Genomic DNA, 16,098 nt, shown 5'->3' with positions numbered 1-16,098 from the left:
GCGTTGCTCCAACAGATTGAATAGTTAGGGCCTTAGAAGTCAACGCCGGAAGCCTAAAATGCAATAAAAATACAAGAGTTTTTCCATCGTATAAAAGGATTAATTGCAACCAGTTTGAAAGTGATGGCCATTTCTACGTTCCGGGCAACCTAGGCTTCACTCTAGGGCGTTGCTCCACCAGGTCGAATAACTAGGGCCTTAGAAGTCAACGCCAGAGGCATAAAATACAATATAAATACAACAGTTTTTCCATCGCATAAAACGAATAATGGCAACCAGTATGAAAGTTATGGTCATTTCTATTTTCCGGGCAACCTAGGCTTCACCCAAGGGCGTTGCTTCAACAGATTGAATATTTAGGTCCTTAGAAGTCAACACCCGAAGCATAAAATACAAAATAAATATAACAGTTTTTCCATCGTATAAAACGAATAATTGCTACCGGTGTGAAAGTTATGGTCATTTCTACGTTCCGGGCAACCTAGGCTTTACCATAGGGCGTTGTTCCACCAGATGCAATAGTTAGGGCATAAGAAGTCAACGCCAGAAGCATAAAATACAATATAAATACAACAGTTTTTCAATCGTATAAAACGAATAATTGCAACCAGTATGAAAGTTATGGTCATTTCTACTTTCCGGGCAACCTAGGCTTCACACTAGGCCGTCGCTCCAACAGATTAAATAGTTAGGGACTTAGAAGTCAACGCCCGACGCATAAAATGCAATAAAAATGGAACAGTTTTTCCATCGTATAAAAGGATTAATTGCAACCAGTTTGAAAGTGATGGTCATTTCTACGTTCCGGGCAACCTAGGCTTCACCCTAGGGCGTTGTTCCACCAGATGGAGTAGTTAGGGCATAAGAATTCAACGCCCGACGCATAAAATGCAAAAAAATGCAACAGTTTTTCCATCGTATAAAAGGATTAATTGCAACCAGTTTGAAAGTGATGGTCATTTCTACGTTCCGGGCAACCTAGGCTTCACCCTAGGGCGTTGGTCCACCAGATGGAATAGTTAGGGCATAAGAAGTCAACGGCAGAAGCATAAAATACAATATAAATATAAAAGTTTTTCCAACGTATAAAACGAATAATAGCAACCAGTGTGAAAGTTATGGTCATCTCTACGTTCCGGGCAACCTAGGCTTCACCCTAGGGCGTTGCTCCAACAGATCGAATAGTTAGTGCCTTAGCAGTCAACGGCCGAAGCATAAAATACAAAATAAATAGAACTGTTTTTCCATTGTATAAAACGAATAATTGCTACCGGTGTGAAAGTTATTTCCATTTCTACGTTCCGGGCAACCTAGGCTTCACCCTAGGGCGTTGTTCCACCAGATGGAATAGTTAGGGCGTAAGAAGTCAACGCCAGAAGCATAAAAGACGATATAAGTGCTACAGTTTTTCCATCGTATAAAATGTATAATTGCAAACATTGCGAATGTAATGGTCATTTCTACGTTCCGGGCAACCTAGGCGTCACTCTAGTGCGTTGCTCCACCACATCTAATAGCTACGGCCTTAGACGTCAACGACAGAAGCATAAAATACAATATAAATACAACAGTTTTTCCATCATATAAAACGAATAATTGCAGCCAGTATGAAAGCTATGGTCATTTCTACTTTACGGGCAACCTAGGCTACACCCTAGGGCGTTGCTCCTACAGATTGAATAGTTAGGGCCTTAGAAGTCAACGCCGGAAGCATAAAATGCAATAAAAATACAAGAGTTTTTGCATCGTATAAAAGGATTAATTGCAACCAGTTTGAAAGTGATGGCCATTTCTACGTTCCGGGCAACCTAGGCTTCACTCTAGGGCGTTGCTCCACCAGATCGAATAACTAGGGCCTCAGAAGTCAACGCCAGAAGCATAAAATACAATATAAATACAACAGTTTTTCCAACGTATAAAACGAATAATTGCAACCAGTATGAAAGTTATGGTCATTTCTACGTTTCGGGCAACCTAGGCTTCACTCTATGGCGTTCTTCCACTACATCGAATAGCAACAGCCTCAGAAGTCAACGCCTGAAGCATAAAATACAAAAAAAATACAACAGTCTTTCCGTCCTATAACAGGAATAATTGCAACCCGTGTGAAAGTGATGGTCATTTGTACGTTCCTGGCAACCTAGGCTTCACTCTAGGGCGTTGTTCCACCAGATCGAATTGTTAGGGCCTAAGAAGCCAACGCCAGAAGCATAAGATACAATATAAATATAACAGTTTTTCCATCGTATAGAACGAATAATAGCAACCAGTGTGAAAGTTATGGTCACTTCTATGTTCCGGGCAACCTAGGCATCACTCTAGGGCGTTCTTCCACCAGATTGAATAGTTAGGGCCTAAGAAATCGACGCCAGAAGCATAAAATACAATATAAATATAACAGTTTTTCCATCGTATAAAACAAATAATTTCAACCAGTGTGAATGTTATGGCCATTTCTACATTCCGAGCAGCCTAGGCTACACTCTAGAGCATTGATCCACCACATCGAATAGCTACGGCCTTAGAAGTCAACGCCAGAAGCATAAGATACAGTATAAATACAACAGTTTTTCCATTGTATAGCATGACCAATTGCAACCAGTGCGAAAGTAACGATCATTTCGACGTTTCGGGCATCCTAGAGCTAACTCTGAGGCGTTGCTCCACCAGATCGAAGAGTTAGGGTCTAAGAAGTCAACACCGGAAGCATAAAATACAATATAAAAACAACAGCTTTTCCATCGTAGAAAACGAATAATTGCAACCTGTGTGAAGGTTATGGTCATATCTAAGTTCCGGGCAACCTAGGCTTCACCCTAGGGCGTCGCTCCAACAGTTTCAATAGTTAGGGCCTTAGAAGTCAACGCCCGACGGATAAAATGCAATAAAAATGCAACGGTTTTTCCACAGTATAAAAGGATTAATTGCAACCAGTTTGAATGTGATGGTCATTTCTACGTTCCGGGCAACCTAGGCTTCACCCTAGGGCGTTATTCCACCAGATGGAATAGTTAGGGCATAAGATGTCAACGCCAGAAGCATAAAATACGGTACAAATACAACAGCTTTTCCATCGTATAGAACGAATAATAGCAACCAGTGTGAAAGTTATGGGCATTTCTACGTTCCGGGCAACCTAGGCTTCACTCTACGGCGTTGTTCCACCAGATCGAATAGTTAGGGCCTAAGAAGTGAACGCCAGCAGCATAAAATACAATATAAATACAACAGTTCTTACATCATATAAAACGAATAATTGCAACCAGTATGAAAGTTATGGTCATTTCTGCGTTCCGGGCAACCTAGGCTTCACTCTATGGCGTTCTTCCACCACATCGAATAGCTGCGGCCACAGAAGTCAACGCCTGAAGCATAAAATACAATATAAATACAACAGTTTTTCCATCGCATAAAACGAATAATTGCAACCAGTATGAAAGTTACGGTCATTTCTACTTTCCGGGCAACCTAGGCTTCACCCTAGGGCGTTGCTTCAACAGATTGAATATTTAGGGCCTTAGAAGTCAACGCCCGAAGCATAAAATACAAAATAAATCGAACAGTTTTTCCATCGTATAAAACGGATAATTGCTACCGGTGTGAAAGTTATGGACATTTCTACGTTCCGGGCAACCTAGGCTTTACCATAGGGCGTTGTTCCACCAGATGGAATAGTTAGGGCATATGAAGTCAACGCCAGAAGCATAAAATACAATATAAACACAACAGTTTTTCCATCGTATAAAACGAATAATTGCTACCAGTATGGAAGTGATGGTCATTTCTACGTTCCGGGCAACCTAGGCCTCACTCTAGGGCGTTGTTCCACCAGATTGAATAGTTAGGGCCTAAGAAATCAACGCCAGAAGTATAAAATACATTATAAATATAACAGTTTTTCCATCGTATAAAACGAATAATTTCAACCAGTGTGAATGTTATGGTCATTTCTACATTCCGAGCAACCTAGGCTACACTCTAGAGCGTTGATCCACCACATCGAATAGCTACGGCCTCAGAAGTCAACGCCAGAAGCATAAAATACAATATAAGTACAACAGTTTTTCCATCGTATAAAATGAATAATTGCAAACATTGCGAAAGTAATGGTCATTCCACGTTCCGGGCAACCTAGGCGTCACTCTAGTGCGTTGCTCCACCACATCTAATAGCTACGGCCTCAGACGTCAACGACAGAAGCATAAAATACAATAAAGATGCAACAGCTTTTCCATCGTATAAAACGAATAATTGCACCCAGTGTGAAAGTTATTGTCATTTCTACTTTCCGCGCATCCTAGGCTTCACCCTAGGGCGTTGCTCCAACAGATTGAATAGTTAGGACCTTAGAAGTCAATGCCCGAAGCATAAAATGCATTAAAAATACAACAGTTTTTCCATCATATAACAGGAATAATTGCAACCAGTTTGAAAGTGATGATCATTTCTACGTTCCGGGCAACCTAGGCTTCACTCTAGGGCGGTGCTCCACCAGATCGAATAGTTAGGGCCTTAGAAGTCAACGCCCGAAGCATAAAATGCAATAAAAATACAACAGTGTTTCCATCATATAACAGGAATAATTGCAACCAGTTTGAAAGTGATGTCCAATTCTACGTTCCGCGCAACCTAGGCTTTACTCCAGGGCGTTGCTCCACCAGATCGAAAAGTTACGGCCTAAGAAGTCAACGCCAGAGGCATAAAATGCGATATAAATACAACAGCTTTTCCATCGTATGAAACGAATAATTGCAACCAGTGTGAAACTTATGGTCATTTCTACGTTCCGGGCAACCTAGGCTTCACTCTACGGCGGTGCTCCAACAGATCAAACAGTTAGGGCCTCAGAAGTCAACGCCAGAAGCTTAAATACAATATAAATATAACAGTTTTTCCATCGTATAAAACGAATAATAGCAACCAGTGTGAAAGTTATGGTCATTTCTACGTTCCGGGCAACCTAGGCATCACTCTACGGCGGTGCTCCACCAGATCAAACACTTAGGGCCTTAGAAGTCAACGCCCGAAGCATAAAATACAAAATAAATAGAACGGATTTTCCATTGTATAAAACGAATAATTGCTGCCAGTGTAAAAGTTATGGTCATTTCTACGTTCCGGGCAACCTAGGCGTCACCCTAGTGCATTGTACCACCAGATCCTATAGTTAGGGCCTAAGAAGTGAACGCCAGAAGCATAAAATACAATATAAATACAACAGTTTTTCCATCGTATAAAACGAATAATTGCAACCAGTATGAAACTTATGGTCCTTTCTACGTACCGGGCAACCTAGGCTTCACTCTAGGGCGTTGCTCTACCAGATCGAATAGGTAGGGCCCTAGAAGTCAACGCCCGAAGCATAAAATACAAAATAAATACAACAGTTTTTCCATCGTATAAAACGAATAATTGCTACCAGTGTGAAAGTTATGGTCATTTCTACTTTCCGGGCAACCTAGGCTTCACCCTAGGGAGTTGTTCCACCAGATGGAATAGTTAGGGCCTAAGAACTCAACGCCAGAAGCATAAAATACGATATAAATAAAACAGCTTTTCCATCGTATAAAACAAATAATTGCAACCAGTTTGATAGTGATGGTCATTTCTACGTACCGGGCAACCTAGGCTTCACTCTAGGTCGTTGCTCCACCAGATCGAATAGTTAGGGCCTTAGAAGTCATCGCCCGAAGCATAAAATATAAAATAAATAGAACAGTTTTTCCATCGTATAAAACGAATAATTGCTACCAGTGTGAAAGTTATGGTCATTTCTACTTTCCGGGCAACCTAGACTTCACCCTAGGGCGTTGTTCCACCAGATGGAATAGTTTGGGCCTAAGAAGTCAACGCCAGAAGCATAAAATACGATATAAATACAACAGATTTTCCATCGTTTAAAACGAATAATTGCAACCAGTATGAAAGTTATGGTCATTTCTACGTTCCGGGCAACCTAGGCTTCACCCTAGGGCGTTGCTCCAACAGATTGAATATTCAGGGCCTTAGAAGTCAATGCGCGAAGCATAAAATACGATAAAGATGCAACAGTTTTTCCATCGTATAAAACAAATAATTGCAACCAGTGTGAAAGCTATGGTCATTTCTACATTCCGAGCAACCTAGGCTTCACTCTAGGGCGTTGCTCCACCAGACCGAATAGTTAGGTCCTTAGAAGTCAACGCCCGAAGCATAAAATACAAAATAAATAATACAGTTTTTCCATCGTATAAAACGAAAAATTGCAAACAGTGTGAAAGATATGGACATTTCTACGATCCGGGCTACCTAGGCTTCACTCTATGGCGTTCTTCCACCACATCGAATAGCAACGGCCTCAGAAGTCAACGTCAGAAGCTTAAATACAATATAAATATAACAGTTTTTCCATCTTATAAAACGAATAATAGCAACCAGTGTGAAAGTTATGGTCATTTCTACGTTCCGGGCAACCTAGGCTTCACTCTACGGCGGTGCTCCAACAGATCAAACAGTTAGGGCCTCAGAAGTCAACGCCAGAAGCTTAAATACAATATAAATATAACAGTTTTTCCATCGTATAAAGCGAATAATAGCAACCAGTGTGAAAGTTATGGTCATTTCTACGTTCCGGGCAACCTAGGCTTCACTCTACGGCGGTGCTCCACCAGATCAAACACTTAGGGCCTTAAAAGTCAACGCCAGAAGCATAAAATACGATATAAATACAACAGATTTTCCATCGTATAAAACGAATAATTGCAACCAGTATGAATGTTATGGTCATTTCTACGTTCCGGGCAACCTAGGCTTCACCCTAGGGCGTTGCTCCAACAGATTGAATAGTTAGGTCCTTAGAAGTCAACGCCAGAAGAATAAAATACGATAAAGATGCAACAATTTTTCCATCGTATAAAACGAATAATTGCAACCAGTGTGAAAGCTATGGTCATTTCTACGTTCCGGGCAATCTAGGCTGCACTCTAGGGCGTTGCTCCACCAGATCGAATAGTTAGGGCCTTAGAAGTCAACGCCCGAAGCATAAAATACAAAATAAATAGAACGGTTTTTCCATTGTATAAAACGAATAATTGCTGCCAGTGTAAAAGTTATGGTCATTTCTACGTTCCGGGCAACCTAGGCGTCACCCTAGTGCGTTGTACCACCAGATCGAATAGTTAGGGCCTAAGAAGTGAACGCCAGAAGCATAAAATACAATATAAATACAACAGTTTTTCCATCGTATAAAACGAATAATTGCAACCAGTATGAAACTTATGGTCCTTTCTACGTACCGGGCAACCTAGGCTTCACTCTAGGGCGTTGCTCTACCAGATCGAATAGTTAGGGCCCTAGAAGTCAACGCCCGAAGCATAAAATACAAACTAAATACAACAGTTTTTCCATCGTATAAAACGAATAATTGCTACCAGTGTGAAAGTTATGGTCATTTCTACCTTCCGGGCAACCTAGGCTTCACCCTAGGGAGTTGTTCCACCAGATAGAATAGTTAGGGCCTAATAAGTCAACGCCAGAAGCATAAAATACGATATAAATACAACAGCTTTTCCATCGTATAAAACAAATAATTGCAACCAGTTTGATAGTGATGGTCATTTCTACGTACCGGGCAACCTAGGCTTCACTCTAGGGCGTTGCTCCACCAGATCGAATAGTTAGGGCCTTAGAAGTCATCGCCCGAAGCATAAAATATAAAATAAATAGAACAGTTTTTCCATCGTATAAAACGAATAATTGCTACCAGTGTGAAAGTTATGGTCATTTCTACTTTCCGGGCAACCTAGACTTCACCCTAGGGCGTTGTTCCACCAGATGGAATAGTTTGGGCCTAAGAAGTCAACGCCAGAAGCATAAAATACGATATAAATACAACAGATTTTCCATCGTATAAAACGAATAATTGCAACCAGTGTGAAAGCTATGGTCATTTCTACATTCCGAGCAACCTAGGCTTCACTCTAGGGCGTTGCTCCACCAGACCGAATAGTTAGGTCCTTAGAAGTCAACGCCAGAAGAATAAAATACGATATAAATACAACAGCTTTTCCATCGTATAAAAGGAATAATTGCAAACAGTGTGAAAGTAATGGTCATTTCTACGTTCCGGGCAATCTAGGCTGCACTCTAGGGCGTTGCTCCACCAGATCGAATAGTTAGGGCCTTAGAAGTCAACGCCCGAAGCATAAAATACAAAATAAATAGAACGGTTTTTCCATTGTATAAAACGAATAATTGCTGCCAGTGTAAAAGTTATGGTCATTTCTACGTTCCGGGCAACCTAGGCGTCAGCCTAGTGCGTTGTACCACCAGATCGAATAGTTAGGGCCTAAGAAGTGAACGCCAGAAGCATAAAATACAATATAAATACAACAGTTTTTCCATCGTATAAAACGAATAATTGCAACCAGTATGAAACTTATGGTCCTTTCTACGTACCGGGCAACCTAGGCTTCACTCTAGGGCGTTGCTCTACCAGATCGAATAGTTAGGGCCTTAGAAGTCAACGCCCGAAGCATAAAATACAAAATAAATACAACAGTTTTTCCATCGTATAAAACGAATAATTGCTACCAGTGTGAAAGTTATGGTCATTTCTACTTTCCGAGCAACCTAGGCTTCACCCTAGGGCGTTGTTCCACCAGATGGAATAGTTAGGGCCTAAGAAGTCAACGCCAGAAGCATAAAATACGATATAAATACAACAGCTTTTCCATCGTATAAAACAAATAATTGCAACCAGTTTGATAGTGATGGTCATTTCTACGTACCGGGCAACCTAGGCTTCACTCTAGGGCGTTGCTCCACCAGATCGAATAGTTAGGGACTTAGAAGTCATCGCCCGAAGCATAAAATATAAAATAAATAGAACAGTTTTTCCATCGTATAAAACGAATAATTGCTACCAGTGTGAAAGTTATGGTCATTTCTACTTTCCGGGCAACCTAGACTTCACCCTAGGGCGTTGTTCCACCAGATGGAATAGTTTGGGCCTAAGAAGTCAACGCCAGAAGCATAAAATACGATATAAATACAACAGATTTTCCATCGTATAAAACGAATAATTGCAACCAGTATGAAAGTTATGGTCATTTCTACGTTCCGGGCAACCTAGGCTTCACCCTAGGGCGTTGCTCCAACAGATTGAATATTCAGGGCCTTAGAAGTCAATGCGCGAAGCATAAAATACGATAAAGATGCAACAGTTTTTCCATCGTATAAAACAATTAATTGCAAACAGTGTGAAAGCTATGGTCATTTCTACATTCCGAGCAACCTAGGCTTCACTCTAGGGCGTTGCTCCACCAGACCGAATAGTTAGGTCCTTAGAAGTCAACGCCCGAAGCATAAAATACAAAATAAATAATACAGTTTTTCCATCGTATAAAACGAAAAATTGCAAACAGTGTGAAAGATATGGACATTTCTACGATCCGGGCTACCTAGGCTTCACTCTATGGCGTTCTTCCACCACATCGAATAGCAACGGCCTCAGAAGTCAACGTCAGAAGCTTAAATACAATATAAATATAACAGTTTTTCCATCTTATAAAACGAATAATAGCAACCAGTGTGAAAGTTATGGTCATTTCTACGTTCCGGGCAACCTAGGCTTCACTCTACGGCGGTGCTCCAACAGATCAAACAGTTAGGGCCTCAGAAGTCAACGCCAGAAGCTTAAATACAATATAAATATAACAGTTTTTCCATCGTATAAAGCGAATAATAGCAACCAGTGTGAAAGTTATGGTCATTTCTACGTTCCGGGCAACCTACGCTGCACTCTACGGCGGTGCTCCACCAGATCAAACACTTAGGGCCTTAGAAGTCAACGCCAGAAGCATAAAATACGATATAAATACAACAGATTTTCCATCGTATAAAACGAATAATTGCAACCAGTATGAAAGTTATGGTCATTTCTACGTTCCGGGCAACCTAGGCTTCACCCTAGGGCGTTGCTCCAACAGATTGAATAGTTAGGTCCTTAGAATTCAACGCCAGAAGAATAAAATACGATAAAGATGCAACAGTTTTTCCATCGTATAGAACGAATAATTGCAACCAGTGTGAAAGCTATGGTCATTTCTACGTTCCGGGCTGTCTAGGCTGCACTCTAGGGCGTTGCTCCACCAGATCGAATAGTTAGGGCCTTAGAAGTCAACGCCCGAAGCATAAAATACAAAATAAATAGAACGGTTTTTCCATTGTATAAAACGAATAATTGCTGCCAGTGTAAAAGTTATGGTCATTTCTACGTTCCGGGCAACCTAGGCGTCACCCTAGTGCGTTGTACCACCAGATCGAATAGTTAGGGCCTAAGAAGTGAACGCCAGAAGCATAAAATACAATATAAATACAACAGTTTTTCCATCGTATAAAACGAATAATTCCAACCAGTATGAAGCTTATGGTCCTTTCTACGTACCGGGCAATCTAGGCTTCACTCTAGGGCGTTGCTCTACCAGATCGAATAGTTAGGGCCTAAGAAGTCAACGCCAGAAGCATAAAATACGATATAAATACAACAGCTTTTCCATCGTATAAAACAAATAATTGCAACCAGTTTGATAGTGATGGTCATTTCTACGTACCGGGCAACCTAGGCTTCACTCTAGGGCGTTGCACCACCAGATCGAATAGTTAGGGCCTTAGAAGTCATCGCCCGAAGCATAAAATATAAAATAAATAGAACAGTTTTTCCATCGTATAAAACGAATAATTGCTACCAGTGTGAAAGTTATGGTCATTTCTACTTTCCGGGCAACCTAGACTTCACCCTAGGGCGTTGTTCCACCTGATGGAATAGTTTGGGCCTAAGAAGTCAACGCCAGAAGCATAAAATACGATATAAATACAACAGATTTTCCATCGTATAAAACGAATAATTGCAACCAGTATGAAAGTTATGGTCATTTCTACGTTCCGGGCAACCTAGGCTTCACCCTAGGGCGTTGCTCCAACAGATTGAATATTCAGGGCCTTAGAAGTCAATGCCCGAAGCATAAAATACGATAAAGATGCAACAGCTTTTCCATCGTATAACAGGAGTAATTGCAACCAGTGTGAAAGGGATTGTCATTTCTACGTTCTGGTCAACCTAGGCTTCACTCTATGGCGTTGTGCCACCAGGTCGAATTGTTAGGGCCTTTGAAGTCAACGCCTGAAATATAAAACACAAAACAAATTCAACAGTTTTTCCATCGTATAAAACGAATAATTGCAACCAGTGTGAAGGTAATGGTCTTTTGTACGTTCCGGTCAACCTAGGCTTCAATCTAGGTCGTTGTTCCACCAGATCGAACATTTAGGGCCTAAGAAGTCAACGCAAGAAGCATAAAATACAATATAAATACTACAGTTTGTCCATCGTATAAAACGAATAATTGCATCCAGTGTGAAAGTAATGGCCATTTCTACGTTCCGGGCAACCTAGGCGTCACTCTAGGACGTTGCTCCACCGGATCGAATAGTTAGGGCTTTAGAAGTCAACGCCAGAAGCATAAAATACAATATAAATACAGCAGTTTTTCCATCGTATAAAACGCATAATTGCATCCAATGTGAACGTAATGGCCACTTCTACGTTCCGGTCAACCTAGGCTTCACTCTAGGTCGTTGCTCCATCGGATCGAATAGTTAGCGCCTTAGAAGTCAAAGCTCGAAGCATAAAGTACAATAAAGATACAACAGTTTTTCAATCGCATAACAGGAGTAATTGCAGCCAGCGTGAAGGTTATGGTCATTTCTACGTTCCGGGCAATCTACGTTTCACTCTAGGTCGTTGCTCCACCAGATCGAATAGTTAGGGCCTAAGACGTCAACGCCAGAGGCATAAAATACAATATAAATACAACAGTTTTTCCATCGTATAAAACGAATAATTGCATCCAGTGTGAAAGCAATGGCCATTTCTACGTTCGGGGCAACCTAGGCGTCACTCTAGTGCGTTGCTCCAACAGATCGAATAGTTAGGGCATTAGAAGTCAACGCCCGATGCATAAAATACAATAAAGATACAACAGTTTTTCCATCGTATAACAGGAGCAATTGCAACCAGTGTGAAAGGGATGGTCATTTCTACGTTCCGGGCAACCTAGGATTCACTCTATGGCATTGTGCCACCAAATCGAATTGCTAGGACCTTTGAAGTCAACGCCAGAAATATAAAATACAAAACAAATACAGCAGTCTTTCCATCGTATAAAACGAATAATTGCAAACAGTGTGAAAGTTATGGTCATTTCTATTCTCCGGGCAACCTAGGCATCACTATAGGGCGTTGCTCCAACACATCGAATAGCTACGGCCTTAGAAGCCAACGTCAGAAGCATAAAATACAACATAAATACAACAGCTTGTCCAGCGTACAAATTGAATAATTGCAAACAGTGTGAAAGTAACGTTCATTTCTACGTTCCGGGCAACTTAGGCTTGACTCTAGGGCGTTGTCCCACCAGATCGAATAGTTGGGGCTTTAGAAGACAGCGCCGGAAGCATAAAATACAATATAGATACAAAAGTTTTTCCATCCTATAAAACGAATAATTGCAACCAATGTGAAAGTAATGGCCATTTCTACGTTCCGGGCTACCTAGGCTTCACTCTAGGGCGTTGCTCCACCAGATCGAATAGTTAGGGCCTTAGAAGTCAACGCCCGAAGCATAAAATACAATAAAGATACAACAACCTTTCCATCGTATAAAATGGATAATTGCAAACAGTGTGAAAGTAATGGTCACTTCTACATTCCGTGCAACCTAGGCTCCACTCTAGGGCGTTGCTCCACCAGATCGAATTGTTAGGGCCTAAGAAGTCAACGCCAGAAGCATAAAACACAATAAAAATACAACGGTTTTTCCATCGTATAAAACGAATAATTGCAAACAGTGTGAAAGTAATGGTCATTTCTACGTTCCGGGCAATCTAGGCTGCACTCTAGGGCGTTGCTCCACCAGATCGAATAGTTAGGGCCGTAGAAGTCAACGCCCGAAGCATAAAATACAAAATAAATAGAACGGTTTTTCCATTGTATAAAACGAATAATTGCTGCCAGTGTAAAAGTTATGGTCATTTCTACGTTCCGGGCAACCTAGGCGTCAGCCTAGTGCGTTGTACCACCAGATCGAATAGTTAGGGCCTAAGAAGTGAACGCCAGAAGCATATAATACAATATAAATACAACAGTTTTTCCATCGTATAAAACGAATAATTGCAACCAGTATGAAACTTATGGTCCTTTCTACGTACCGGGCAACCTAGGCTTCACTCTAGGGCGTTGCTCTACCAGATCGAATAGTTAGGGCCTTAGAAGTGAACGCCCGAAGCATAAAATACAAAATAAATACAACAGTTTTTCCATCGTATAAAACGAATAATTGCTACCAGTGTGAAAGTTATGGTCATTTCTACTTTCCGGGCAACCTAGGCTTCACCCTAGGGCGTTGTTCCACCAGATGGAATAGTTAGGGCCTAAGAAGTCAACGCCAGAAGCATAAAATACGATATAAATACAACAGCTTTTCCATCGTATAAAACAAATAATTGCAACCAGTTTGATAGTGATGGTCATTTCTACGTACCGGGCAACCTAGGCTTCACTCTAGGGCGTTGCTCCACCAGATCGAATAGTTAGGCCCTTAGAAGTCATCGCCCGAAGCATAAAATATAAAATAAATAGAACAGTTTTTCCATCGTATAAAACGAATAATTGCTACCAGTGTGAAAGTTATGGTCATTTCTACTTTCCGGGCAACCTAGACTTCACCCTAGGGCGTTGTTCCACCAGATGGAATAGTTTGGGCCTAAGAAGTCAACGCCAGAAGCATAAAATACGATATAAATACAACAGATTTTCCATCGTATAAAACGAATAATTGCAACCAGTATGAAAGTTATAGTCATTTCTACGTTCCGGGCAACCTAGGCTTCACCCTAGGGCGTTGCTCCAACAGATTGAATATTCAGGGCCTTAGAAGTCAATGCCCGAAGCATAAAATACGATAAAGATGCAACAGTTTTTCCATCGTATAAAACGAATAATTGCAACCAGTGTGAAAGCTATGGTCATTTCTACATTCCGAGCATCCTAGGCTTCACTCTGGGGCGTTGCTCCACCAGACCGAATAGTTAGGTCCTTAGAAGTCAACGCCCGAAGCATAAAATACAAAATAAATAATACAGTTTTTCCATCGTATAAAACGAAAAATTGCAAACAGTGTGAAAGATATGGACATTTCTACGATCCGGGCTACCTAGGCTTCACTCTATGGCGTTCTTCCACCACATCGAATAGCAACGGCCTCAGAAGTCAACGTCAGAAGCTTAAATACAATATAAATATAACAGTTTTTCCATGTTATAAAACGAATAATAGCAACCAGTGTGAAAGTCATGGTCATTTCTACGTTCCGGGCAACCTAGGCTTCACTCTACGGCGGTGCTCCAACAGATCAAACAGTTAGGGCCTCAGAAGTCAACGCCAGAAGCTTAAATACAATATAAATATAACAGTTTTTCCATCGTATAAAGCGAATAATAGCAACCAGTGTGAAAGTTATGGTCATTTCTACGTTCCGGGCAACCTAGGCTTCACTCTACGGCGGTGCTCCACCAGATCAAACACTTAGGGCCTTAGAAGTCAACGCCAGAAGCATAAAATACGATATAAATACAACAGATTTTCCATCGTATAAAACGAATAATTGCAACCAGTATGAAAGTTATGGTCATTTCTACGTTCCGGGCAACCTAGGCTTCACCCTAGGGCGTTGCTCCAACAGATTGAATATTCAGGGCCTTAGAAGTCAATGCCCGAAGCATAAAATACGATATAAATACAACAGATTTTCCATCGTATAAAACGAATAATTGCAACCAGTATGAAAGTTATGGTCATTTCTACATTCCGAGCAACCTAGGCTTCACTCTAGGGCATTGCTCCACCAGATCGAATAGTTAGGTCCTTAGAAGTAAACGCCAGCAGCATAAAATAGGATATAAATACAACAGCTTTTCCATCGTAAAGAAGGATTAATTGCAACCAGTTTGAAAGTGATGGTCATTTCTACGTTCCGAGCAAGCTAGGCGTCACTCTAGGGCGTTGCTCCACCAGACCGAATAGCTAGGGACTTAGAATTCATCGCGAAAAGCATAAAATACAATTAAAATACAACAGTTTTTCCATCTTATAACAGGAGTAATTGCAACCAGTGTGAAAGGGATGGGCATTTCTACGTTCAGGGCAACCTAGGCTTCAGTCTATGACGTTGTGCCACCAGATCGAATTGTTAGGGCCTAAGAAGTCAACGCCAGAAGCATAAAACACAATAAAAATACAACGGTTTTTCCATTGTATAAAACGAATAATTGCACCCAGTGTGAAAGCAATAGCCATTTCTACGTTCCGGGCAACCTAGACGTCACTCTAGTGCGTTCCTCCAACAGATCGAATAGCTAGCGCCTCAGAAGTCAACGCCCGAAGCATAAAATACAATAAAGATACAACAGTTTTTCCATCGTATAACAGGAGTAATTGCAACCAGTGTGAAAGGGATTGTCATTTCTACGTTCTGGTCAACCTAGGCTTCACTCTATGGCGTTGTGCCACCAGGTCGAATTGTTAGGGCCTTTGAAGTCAACGCCAGAAATATAAAACACAAAACAAATTCAACAGTTTTTCCATCGTATAAAACGAATAATTGCAACCAGTGTGAAGGTAATGGTCTTTTGTACGTTCCGGTCAACCTAGGCTTCAATCTAGGTCGTTGTTCCACCAGATCGAACATTTAGGGCCTAAGAAGTCAACGCAAGAAGCATAAAATACAATATAAATACGACAGTTTGTCCATCGTATAAAACGAATAATTGCATCCAGTGTGAAAGTAATGGCCATTTCTACGTTCCGGGCAACCTAGGCGTCACTCTAGGACGTTGCTACACCGGATCGAATAGTTAGGGCTTTAGAAGTCAACGCCAGAAGCATAAAATACAATATAAATACAGCAGTTATTCCATCGTATAAAACGCATAATTGCATCCAATGTGAACGTAATGGCCACTTCTACGTTCCGGGCAACCTAGGCTTCACTCTAGGGCGTT

This window comes from Calliopsis andreniformis, unplaced genomic scaffold (assembly GCF_051401765.1).
Source record: "Calliopsis andreniformis isolate RMS-2024a unplaced genomic scaffold, iyCalAndr_principal scaffold0027, whole genome shotgun sequence".
Classification (NCBI taxonomy): Eukaryota; Metazoa; Arthropoda; class Insecta; order Hymenoptera; family Andrenidae; genus Calliopsis; species Calliopsis andreniformis.
This window is presented reverse-complemented; position numbering follows the sequence as displayed.